We start from the raw sequence: 10433 nt of genomic DNA on the forward strand, positions 1-10433 counted from the left end.
CCACAAGTCATTTACATTACTATTAGATATCATTATAATGTATCTGTACCTGTACCTGTATAATGTATCTGTACCATCATAGCACTTTATGGAGTAACATAAAAAATCCTGACAACTCCCTGCTCTGGGAACCCGTATGGACAAAGCAGTAGACAAAGGAAAGAGAAAAGGGGATCAAGTTACCAATATGAGAAAGTGCAACCTCAAATAGTTCCGCTTCATTTCAGACAGCAACAGGGATTGGAGCGCAGAACAAAAGTCATACAAGTGCAGCACACAACTGTAGCTCCACTGTAGGGAGCCCATGTCTTAGCTGCGCCACCTCAGAGTGCACACAGGGTTCACTTTATATGGAGAAACGTGTATTCAACATACAAATTATTTGCATACAGAAATATAGACTACAGAAAGATTTCAGCCAGTATTCCTAACATCCAATTTTGGGAAATATGGGGATTTCTTCACACACGCACAGGCATGTATATGTTCAACCACATGACTTCTGCAAGCTGTGCCATACTTTACGTTACACTGGAAGATCCATAATTGCTTCCTCAGCTTTATAGTAGGAGGTATAGAAAGTGTAGAAGGAGACTGGTAATTTGATAGGGTAATTTGATAGGGGAAATGGCAGTGGAATGGTTAAATCCTCTAATGCTGCTTCCTCAAAAGCCAGTGCGGTGTTCCAGTAGTACTTAAGCACAGGTGGATTCTAATTTGGAGAACCTGGTTTGATTCCCCATTTGTCCACCTGAATGGCAGAAACTTATCTGGTGAAATGGATTTGTTTCCTGGCTCCTTCACATGAAGTCTGCTGGGTGACCTTGGGCTAGTCACAGTTCTTTGGAACTCTATCAGCCCCACCTACCTCACAAGGTGTCTGTTGTGGGAAGAGGAAGGTAAAGGAGCTGGTAAGTCACCTTGAGTCTCCTTACAGGAGAGAAAGGTGGAGTATAAATCCAAACTCTTCTTCTAAAAAAAATGGTGCCCTCTCCCCTAAGCTGCACTGAACTAAACACACACCAAGCACATGTGAAGATCAATCACTTATCTCCCAGTGTACTTTATTTGAAACATTTTATCCTCCCTCTCCATACAGTAATATGGTATTTTGCTCTGAAGAGATACAATGTAGACACCAGAACAGGAGCCCAGTGGAGCCTTAAGAATTTGAGTATCCAACAAATTTTTCACCTGTGAACTTAAACGCAAAGGAGACAGATTCATCAACATTGAGGAATGGAGAAGAGCAAAAAGAGATCCGGAGTAAGCAGGGGTGAGGCTAACAAGACAACAGAAAGACCCTCCTGTCCAATAATATGCGAGGACCTGATCCTGCTGGCCCAAAAGGGCAGCAAGGAAAGAGCAGGAGCAAGCACATATCAGGCCCTGCTCACAGCACAAATCCTCTCATCCTGTGCAACCTGCTGCTCTCCAGATGTTCATGGACTACAATTCCCATCAGCCCCTGCCAGCATGGCCTGATGGGATTTGAAGTCCATGACGGGATTTTTAGTCCATGAACATCTGGAGGCTGATGGGATTTGCAGTCCAGGAACATCTGGAGAGCAGCAGATTGCCATCTCCTTGAGTCCATCTATGCTACCTAAATCACACGATATCCTTCAATTTCTCACCCAACAGGGGAGTCAACGGGGAAATCTCACCAGATTTAAACGTGTCGCTGATGAGGGCATTAGAATTTACTTGTAGGACTTCGCTCCCGCCCAGCGTCTCGTTGAAACGAGGCTATTACGCGTGTCAGCTACGCGTTCAGACGAGACTCTGGGTGGGTACGAAGTACCGACACGCAAGCCCTCCTGCCTTGCCAGAGTCACGTTTTTAAAAAGGCGGAAAGCGCGTAAAAAGCAGTAAAGGCCGGTTGGGGGCGATGCTCCAAAAGTGGGGAGCGACTAATAGTGACCGACTCGCTCCCCACCCCCCCGCCCGATCCACAAGATCCCGGCCGCCCGAGGTGAACGTCCCTCCCCCAGCAATGGCTGTTCTCTCAGGCCCTTCCCCGACGCAAGGACCGCGCCGACTCCTCCAAGGCAGGCAACGAGGTGCCGCCCCTCCCTCCCTCGCCCGCTCACCTCCCAGCCGCCTGCCACGTTCCTCGTCCGCCCCGAGGCGGCCCGCAGGCCCCAAATCGCCGGGGCTCCCGCGCCACAACAAGCCCCTCGCCTCAGGCGCCGCTCCACACTCTGACTGACAACCCCCGTCCCGAGCCCGAGCGCCTCGCTCGAGCCGCCATTGGTAGGCAGGGCGGTGACGTCGCTCCAGGGGGCGGGGCAGACGGGACAAGAGGCGCTTCCCGTAACGGGCCTCCGGCTGCCAGGATTGCGGCCCCTCGTCGCGTCAAGGGAGCTTCCAGGGGGGGGGGGGGGGGGGGGTAGGGCGGCAGGGAAGGGGCGGGGTGGGGGGGGAGACTCCGCTCCAATGCGCCTGCGCGCAGGAGATGGGCTTTTAATTTATTTCACCCCGTTTTAAGATGCGCAAAGCTTGTATTCTCCGCTTCCCATCCTGAAATCCACCCTTGCTTCTCCAGATATTTGCATATGGGGAGTGAGAGGTAACATATTTTGGAAATGTAGATCGTGGTGGCCGCATTGCATGGAAAGAATCCCTGTTGAATAGGCATGTGTGTGCATATTCCTATACACACACACACACACACACGTTCATGTAGCGAGGGTGGGATATCTGAAACGATGTTCACAAATGGATGTGTACTTTTTAAAGCGCAATACCTTATTCAGAGTGGAGCCGCATTGTTGTTACAAGTTGATTTACGTTTTTTAAAAAAACATTAAACGGAAAAGGTGAGTTTAAAGGTTAGCTAGAACTAAATAAACTAAATAGATTTCAACTTGAAATGTTCAAGTCTACCTACTCAGAATTGTAATCCAGTCTACTCAGTGAGGCTTATTCCAGGAAAATGTTATTTAGATTGCACTGTTAAAGCAAGAGGAAAGAATGTGCCTGAGCCATTTAAAATGTTTTTGAACTTGGACCTGGCTTCTTAATTTAGGGTATTTCTGGCGGGGGAGGGAACACAGTCCCAGTCATCAGTGCATGCGCTAGTCTGCCTACAGCTTTTATGTGCCATGCAAAGAATACGGAGTACCAATCCCATGCGGTCATTAGAAGGGGAATAGGGTAGGATAGCTCTGAATCCTTAAAATGTAAGGGAGCATAATGGCAGAGTGACAACTCTCTTCTGCCCAGATCATATTGGGAACAGGTGCAGGTTTTATTGATGTTTTATTTCATTTATCCTCCACATTTCCCCCCCAGTGGGCCCCCAAAGCGGCTTACGTTATATTCTCCTCAAGAATCATGTGAGGTAGCAGTTAGGCTAACAGAGAAAGTGGCTAGCCTAGGGTCACCCAGCAAGCTCCCATAGCAGAGTGGAGATCTAAACCTGGGAATCCTAGCATGGCATTCTAACACGTCCAGTGACACCTTAAAAGCTAACACCACTTATTCCAGCACAAAATTTTGTGAGTCACAGCTCCGCTCTTTAGAGACAAAAAAAAATCCCTCATATTTATCCAGAAAATTACAAAAGAGAAGGAGTTGAGCATATAATGGCCTGGTGTCGTAAATCAAATGTGATTGAGTGGTTGGAGGGCATAGACCAGGGGTAGGGAACCTGCGGCTCTCCAGATGTTCAGGAACTACAATTCCCATCAGCCTCTGTCAGCATGGCCAATTGGCCATGCTGGTAGGGGCTGTTGGGAATTGTAGTTCCTGAACATCTGGAGAGCCGCAGGTTCCCTACCCCTGGCATAGACCAATGGTGTACTGCCCATGAGGACATATAGGGTCAAATATCCCAGAGCGGAGGCCATTTAGTCACACAGGGGGTGGAAAATTGCCCTCCACACCCCTCCTCCTCCCTCCCAGGTCCATACACTCTGTTATGGCCTGGGGCAAGCTCTCAAATTTTGCCCCCCCCCCCCACAGCTGCTCCCAAGCACTCTCTCCCTTGGCGGCTCCACTGCCCCCACTGCCTCTGCCATTTTGGTAGGGTACCTTTGAAATATGCAGAGTCTCTGGGTTGCGGCAGCAGCCGACCGCATTCCCACCCCTTCTGGCCCACAGGAGAGGCAGTGAGCTGGGCGAAGCAGCAAGTGAGCGAGATGAGTGTAAATGCAGGGCAATCCCTGGCCAGCCATTTGGCAGGGCTTTCCTTGGGGGGGGAAGTCCAACACTGAAAGAGCAGCGCCTATCACCCTGCCAGAGGGGACTCGGCTGAGTGACCGGCCAGGGATTGTCCTGCACTCAAACTCACCTCGCTCACTTGCTGCTTTGCCCAACTTGACGCCTCTCCTGAGCGCCAGAGGGGGTGGGAATACAGTTGGCTGCTTCTGCAATTGCAAATTTCAAAGGTACCCTACCAAAATGGGTTTTTTTGGCAGGGGTGGTGGGAGCAACGGAGGCGCCAAGGGAGAGTTTGCTTGGGGGAAGCTGGGGAGGGGGATACATTTGAGAGCTTGTCTCTGCGTTAACGCATTCCCACAGATACTCGGGATACATGTGTGTTCTTTTCTGACCTTTGGCATGCATTTCACTGGAGATTAATCCTGGGATAGTCACCCGAAATATCCAGGTTTCCTTGCTATCTCCCCACTGCTGAACCGCAGATCAGTCCTGTTTCTGGCACTCCCCCTCCCCCCTTATTACGGGATTTTTCTGGACCTGCTTGTATATACACCTTTTTGAAAAACCACTCCAATGGGAACTAATAGGAGATGGGGGCTACACATTTGAGGGTCCAAAATTTTGGCCCCTATGAACCAACCATAAAACCCAGTGGTATCAGGAGAGCCTCCTACTGATACCACCCAGGTTTTGTGAAGTTTGGTCCTGTGGGTCCAAAGCTATGGACTTCCAAAGGGGGTGCCCCAACCCCCATTGTTTCCAATGGGGGAGTAGACCAATGAGAGATGTTAGAGCTAATAGGAGATGGGGGCTACACCTTTGAGGGTCCATAACTTTGGACCCCCTGAATCAAACTTCACCAAACCTTCACCAAACAGTGGGCACCCCCAAGGGGCTGGTCTAGATGTCTTCACTAGAAACATGCTGCAGTGAGGATGTTGGAACCTGGATGAAAAGGGTCCAATTCTTTTGAAACTTGGTTATATCTAGATTAAATTTTCAGTGGGAATTCAGCCTTTGCTAATTCACTGCCTTTTGCCATTGGGGGAGGGGCACAATTCCATTGCTTGCCCTGGGTGCTATTTATTGTAGATATGCCCCTGGAGTAGACCAATGAGAGATGTTAGAGCTTCTAATTTCTCTCAATCTTCTCAACCCATTATGGATCAATGAAGATATGCTGCTAAAGGACATTCAGGCTGCAACTACTGTCCTGGGACTAGATCTTCTAATCTACTGTGGTTCAACTGAATATGCACACACTCCCCAAATGTCCAGGGAGACAATTTAACAGCATTTGCAAACTGCTGTGTTGAAAACAAAAAAAGAGAGTGAGATAAGAAATTGTGGTTGGCAGTAGAGGAAATAATAGAGAGTCATAGGAAGAAGTGGAGAAATGACAGGAAAACCCCAAAGGACCAACAAAAGGAAAGATATGAGGAAATATACACATATCAGACAAGGATCAGGCTACATATCCCAAGCTACCTTGAACAAGCTCTAAGGCCTAAGGAATGGATACCATGTGTTCATGTGCTGTTATGGTCCGTTTGCATTTCAAGAGCTTTATCCACAGGATGTAGAAATTGTCTGCCCACATTCTTGTGCAAGCAAGATGGACTCCTCTGAAGATGCCAGCCACAGATGCAGGCAAAACGTCAGGAGATAATGCTGCTAGAACACGGCCATATAGCCCGGAAATCACACAGTACCCCAGTGATTCCGGCCGTGAAAGCCTTCGACAATACAAGATGGACCTTTTCAGCGCACAGAAGGTTCTGCAGGGGGAAGGGCGAATGGGTGTACTTGTATTTCCACTTAGTGTGTAAGGTTCAACCCATTACATATAATTTTGGTTCCAGTACCATTTCAGTGACATCTCATTATAAAGTTACATGATATATTATGATACTTTTTGTAAATGGAAACAGTTTCCTGCTTTCCTTTATACCCGATAGAAATATTGACCCTGAACCAGCTAAGGAGGTAGAGAACATGATTAGGTTTGTTTGCATTTCAGATGCAGCTTGTAACATATGGGGGGCTTTAAACTTGCAGATAAAAAAAAACATTTTGGATCTTTCTGCAGACTTGGGGATCCTCTATCCTGGTGCTTTGTGGCTCCATTCAGATTGTTTATCCTTCATGGTTTTGATGTGTGTAGATGTTTGTTTCTGTCTATCTGAACGGTATTGTGAGGCTATGACCTCTAAGCATTATATGTTTGTTTTCCATCTCTCATATAATTAAAATCAAATCATGTTATTTTTATACTTGGTCCTGGTAGGTTTCTTCATGTAATACTCATTTTTGTTAGACAGACAATAATTTTCTATATTTATTTATATTTATTTATTTATACTTAAAATTTATAGGCTGCCCTCCCCCAAGGGGCTCAGGGCGCAGAACAACATAAAATTATACGAACATCATAATATTTTAACAGCATTAAAACCCATACAACAACCGATAAAAACTATAGATATAAATTATAAATAGGAATTACAGCAGACATCAGACAGATGGGGATACCTGCCCCCCCCTTACCCCCAATGATGAAGGCAACCTTATTTTGAGAGCCAGGAATTCAACAGAGGTACATTCTGAATGCTGAGGAAAACATTGCCTGTTGAATTTCCACCTGTGACACAGATGTTAAAGGCATGGAAATGCTACCAGGAAACTAAACCCAGGCACTAAAATGAGATTCCTGGACTGGGATCAGACTAATTCTGTGTATAGCTGTCATGGTAGGCAAAGCCACCAGTTATTTATTGGGTCAAATAACTTGGGGTCTGAGTATGGAAAGGAGATCACTGTGTATGGGTTATGAGCCTAAAAACTGAATGCGTCTGTCAGCAATATCCATCTGATCTACCACAAGCTGAAATCCTAATAACACTTTCCTGAGAGTGTAAATTTGAATGAAATGCGTATTTCTGAGAAGACGTACTTAGTAGTCCTCTCATGCACGAAGTTGGATCTTGCAACCTGTTGAATGTGTGAAATTTTAAATTCAGTATATTTTAATACTGTGGTGAGTGACCTATTGTAAGGCCACATGAATATGCAAAATTTTTTTCCCAGCATTGTAGCTAAGTGTATGTTTTGAAGGAGGTACTTTGAAAACTGTTTGGTTGGGCATGGTTCCAAGTCTTATGAGAGAAGCTCATGTATTTGGTGTGTCCACCATCGTACTATGAATGTCTTGGGCATTATTATTATTATTATTATTATTATTATTATTATTATTATTATTATTATTATTATTATTATTATTATTATTATTATTATTATTATTATTGTAGATTTCACAGCTGCCAGATCTTTAGCTGGTTGTTGACCTTCATTACAATTCGAGCCTCACCCAGAGGCCTAGAAAGTTGTAATGTATCGGCGTAGTATTCGTGTGGATCCCAGCAGGGCTGCCTTCTGAATTTGACAGATGTTAATTTTGTCAATTCGAAGATGTTTCCAGTGCTGCCCTAGTGTTTTTGGGATGGTGCCCAGCGTGCCGATTACCACTGGGACGATTACCACTGGGACTGTTGTTGTTGTTGTTGTTGTTATTGTGGTGGTGGTGGTGGTGGTGGTGGTGGTGGTAGATTTCACAGCTGCCAGATCTTTAGCTGGTTGTTGGCCTTCATTGTAATTCGAAGGCTTTCACGGCCAGAATCACTGAAGTGTTGTGTGGTTTCCAGGCTGTATGGCTGTGTTCTAGTAGCATTTTCTCCTGACGTTTTGCCTGCATCTGTGGCTGGCATCTTCAGAGGCAAAACGTCAGGAGAAAATGCTACTAGAACGGGAACCACACAACACCCCAATTTTGAATTACTTTGTCTGATTATTTGTCTGTAAAGAACAAAAGCACATTTGGTCAGCTCTCCATTATGGTAATAGTTCAAATTCAACTTTCATATTTTGTTTTGAAGTGAAGAAGAGTCTGACACAATAACTACTACAAGTCTGTTACCTTGTGTGAAATTCAGAGCAAATGTTGATTTTCTGCAGTTGTATAGATGGTCAGTTGGCTGGAGTTGAGAATGGTGTAACTTTGCTTATCATTGCACTGCAAATATTTGCAACTGTAGACATTCATTAATTCTAAGGTCATCCAAAAAGACACCGGCTACTATTGAATACTGTTGATCTGTTGAGGTTAACAGTAATGTGTAACAGAGATATTTAAAAGATTAAACCAGAATCTTTTTCTTTTAATGCTTTTTGTGTGTATTTCAAAATCAAATAAGAAACAAAGCTAAATGTGAACACATGTGCTAAATGTGAACAAAGCTAAATGTAAATTGGGAACACATACCAAAACTAAAGAAAGGTGATGTCCCATCCCATAATGACGATAAGTAGTATTAATCTTGAGTGTAATATTAAACTTAGGCCTTTTGTCCTATAAAATCCATTTTTATGTAATTATCTAACATCCATTTGGTCTTAATCACTTCTTTATTTTAGCAGAATGAACATGCATGCTATTAAGATATCTGAAAAACTAGAGCTATTTGTAAGGTAGCCTACTTTGGGATCGTGACCATAAAGCTAGATCAGATTCTCTCATGTATACACTGAGAGATCCCATTCCTACTTGTGTCTGATGAAGAGGGTTTTGACTGTCTAAACCAGGGGTAGGGAACCTGCGGCTCTCCAGATGTTCAGGAACTACAATTCCCATCAGCCCCTACCAGCATGGCCAATTGGCCATGCTGACAGAGGCTGATGGGAATTGTAGTTCCTGAACATCTGGAGAGCCGCAAGTTCCCTACCCCTGGAAACCTTATGCACTGAAAATCTTGTTGGTTTCTAAGGTGCAACTGAACACTGATCTGACTGTCCCAAATTAAATAATGTAGATCAGTCTGTAGTGAATGAATTAAGAAAAATATTAAGAACCATAATGAACAGCCAGTTATGAATATAATAAAAAGGTTTGTCTACCCCTGCACAATTAATGAGAAAAATCAGTTGCACAAAGCTGGGTTTGTCAGCACAATTATAGGTCTCAGCATATAACTGATCCAAACCATTGTGAACCATTTTTCCCTGAAAGCTGAAACTCTTCGATCTTCCCCAATGTTTTAGTTACCATCATAAAACTATTCCTTTGCACAGATATCTGACAAAAAAAGACATTAACCTGCAAATAGTGGAAAATGTGCCAACTCCACAATATCATACACACACACACACAAAACATCCTCCCTAGGAAAGCGGAATATTCTAAATAACCCAAACAGGAATATAAAGAATTAAAGGCCTATTTCATATCCATAAGGAGCTTAGTTCACATGTAGTTTTAGAATGGAATGTATGTATGATATCGTGGAGTCATGCAGGGTGCATATTTTTCACTGTTTGCAGTTGTACTTTCAGCATTAAATACTTGCACTAGAGCTTTCAGTGTTAGGATACTTGGCAGCCTGGGTTCTGTGGAGAATTCCCCTGGACAAAATGACAACTTGGCAGGTGGATTCTGTAGCATCACATCCCCGCTGAGCCTCTTTCATCTCCAAATACTGTCCTGATAGAAATCCGAATCATAGAGAGCAGGAGTAACAGAAGTCCTAGTGCAACACCACAGCCCTGCAAACCTCCCTCCCCTTATCAAAGCTGCCCTCCTCAGGCCCCCCCCACAATTGACCACTGTATTTGCCTTTCATCCCTGCAAGCCTTTTTGGGATCAGTGGTTTGGGGGTGGTGGTGCGCTAAAGAGCAAATCAAAATAAAGTAATTCATAGCTGTCTCACATTTAGCCCGAAATCTGGCAGGAAAAACATTAGGTGCCACAAAAGTTATTGGAACTAGTTTACTGTGACAAAGCATTCTTGGCCCTTTGGCTTTAGGCTTTCAGTGTTGTGGACTGCATGGTAGACCTGTTCTTCTCCTTGGTCCTTGGGCTTGCAACACCAGGCATAGTTTGCTTGGCCCACGTTTGTAACAAAAGGCTCTGGGAAGCAGCTTAGTGGAGTCCGAATTATGCTGCAGTTCCCCGGCTCCAACCTTTTACTTTAAGCTCCTGGCTTCCTGCCCGTCTTTTCTGGCTCAGTTCTGATGTCATTTCCAGTCCAGCTTGTTGCCTGACCACTCTCTTTTATCAGACTTTGATTTTAATGTTTTTCAAGCCTGCTGTTCTGCACACATTTAATCGAACATAGGCTCCACTGAAATGTTATATTTTTATAAATTCAGTGGAATTTATATCTGGGTAAACATTAAGGCTGCCAGCTCAATGTTGAGATAGTCCTTGAGACTTG

General features: G+C 44.6%; 1 protein-coding gene across 1 annotated transcript in view; it reads right to left on the reverse strand.

Moving 5' to 3' along the window:
* Positions 1 to 2251, reverse strand: part of IL6ST (interleukin 6 cytokine family signal transducer) — a 30652-nt gene extending 28401 nt beyond the window's left edge. Inside the window, exon 1 of the mRNA XM_048503946.1 lies at positions 2094 to 2251. The gene's annotated coding sequence lies outside the window, so the exon portion shown is untranslated. The remainder of the gene's footprint in view (positions 1 to 2093) is intronic.
* Positions 2252 to 10433: the final 8182 nt, after the last annotated feature.

This window comes from Sphaerodactylus townsendi, linkage group LG07 (assembly GCF_021028975.2).
Source record: "Sphaerodactylus townsendi isolate TG3544 linkage group LG07, MPM_Stown_v2.3, whole genome shotgun sequence".
Classification (NCBI taxonomy): domain Eukaryota; kingdom Metazoa; phylum Chordata; class Lepidosauria; order Squamata; family Sphaerodactylidae; genus Sphaerodactylus; species Sphaerodactylus townsendi.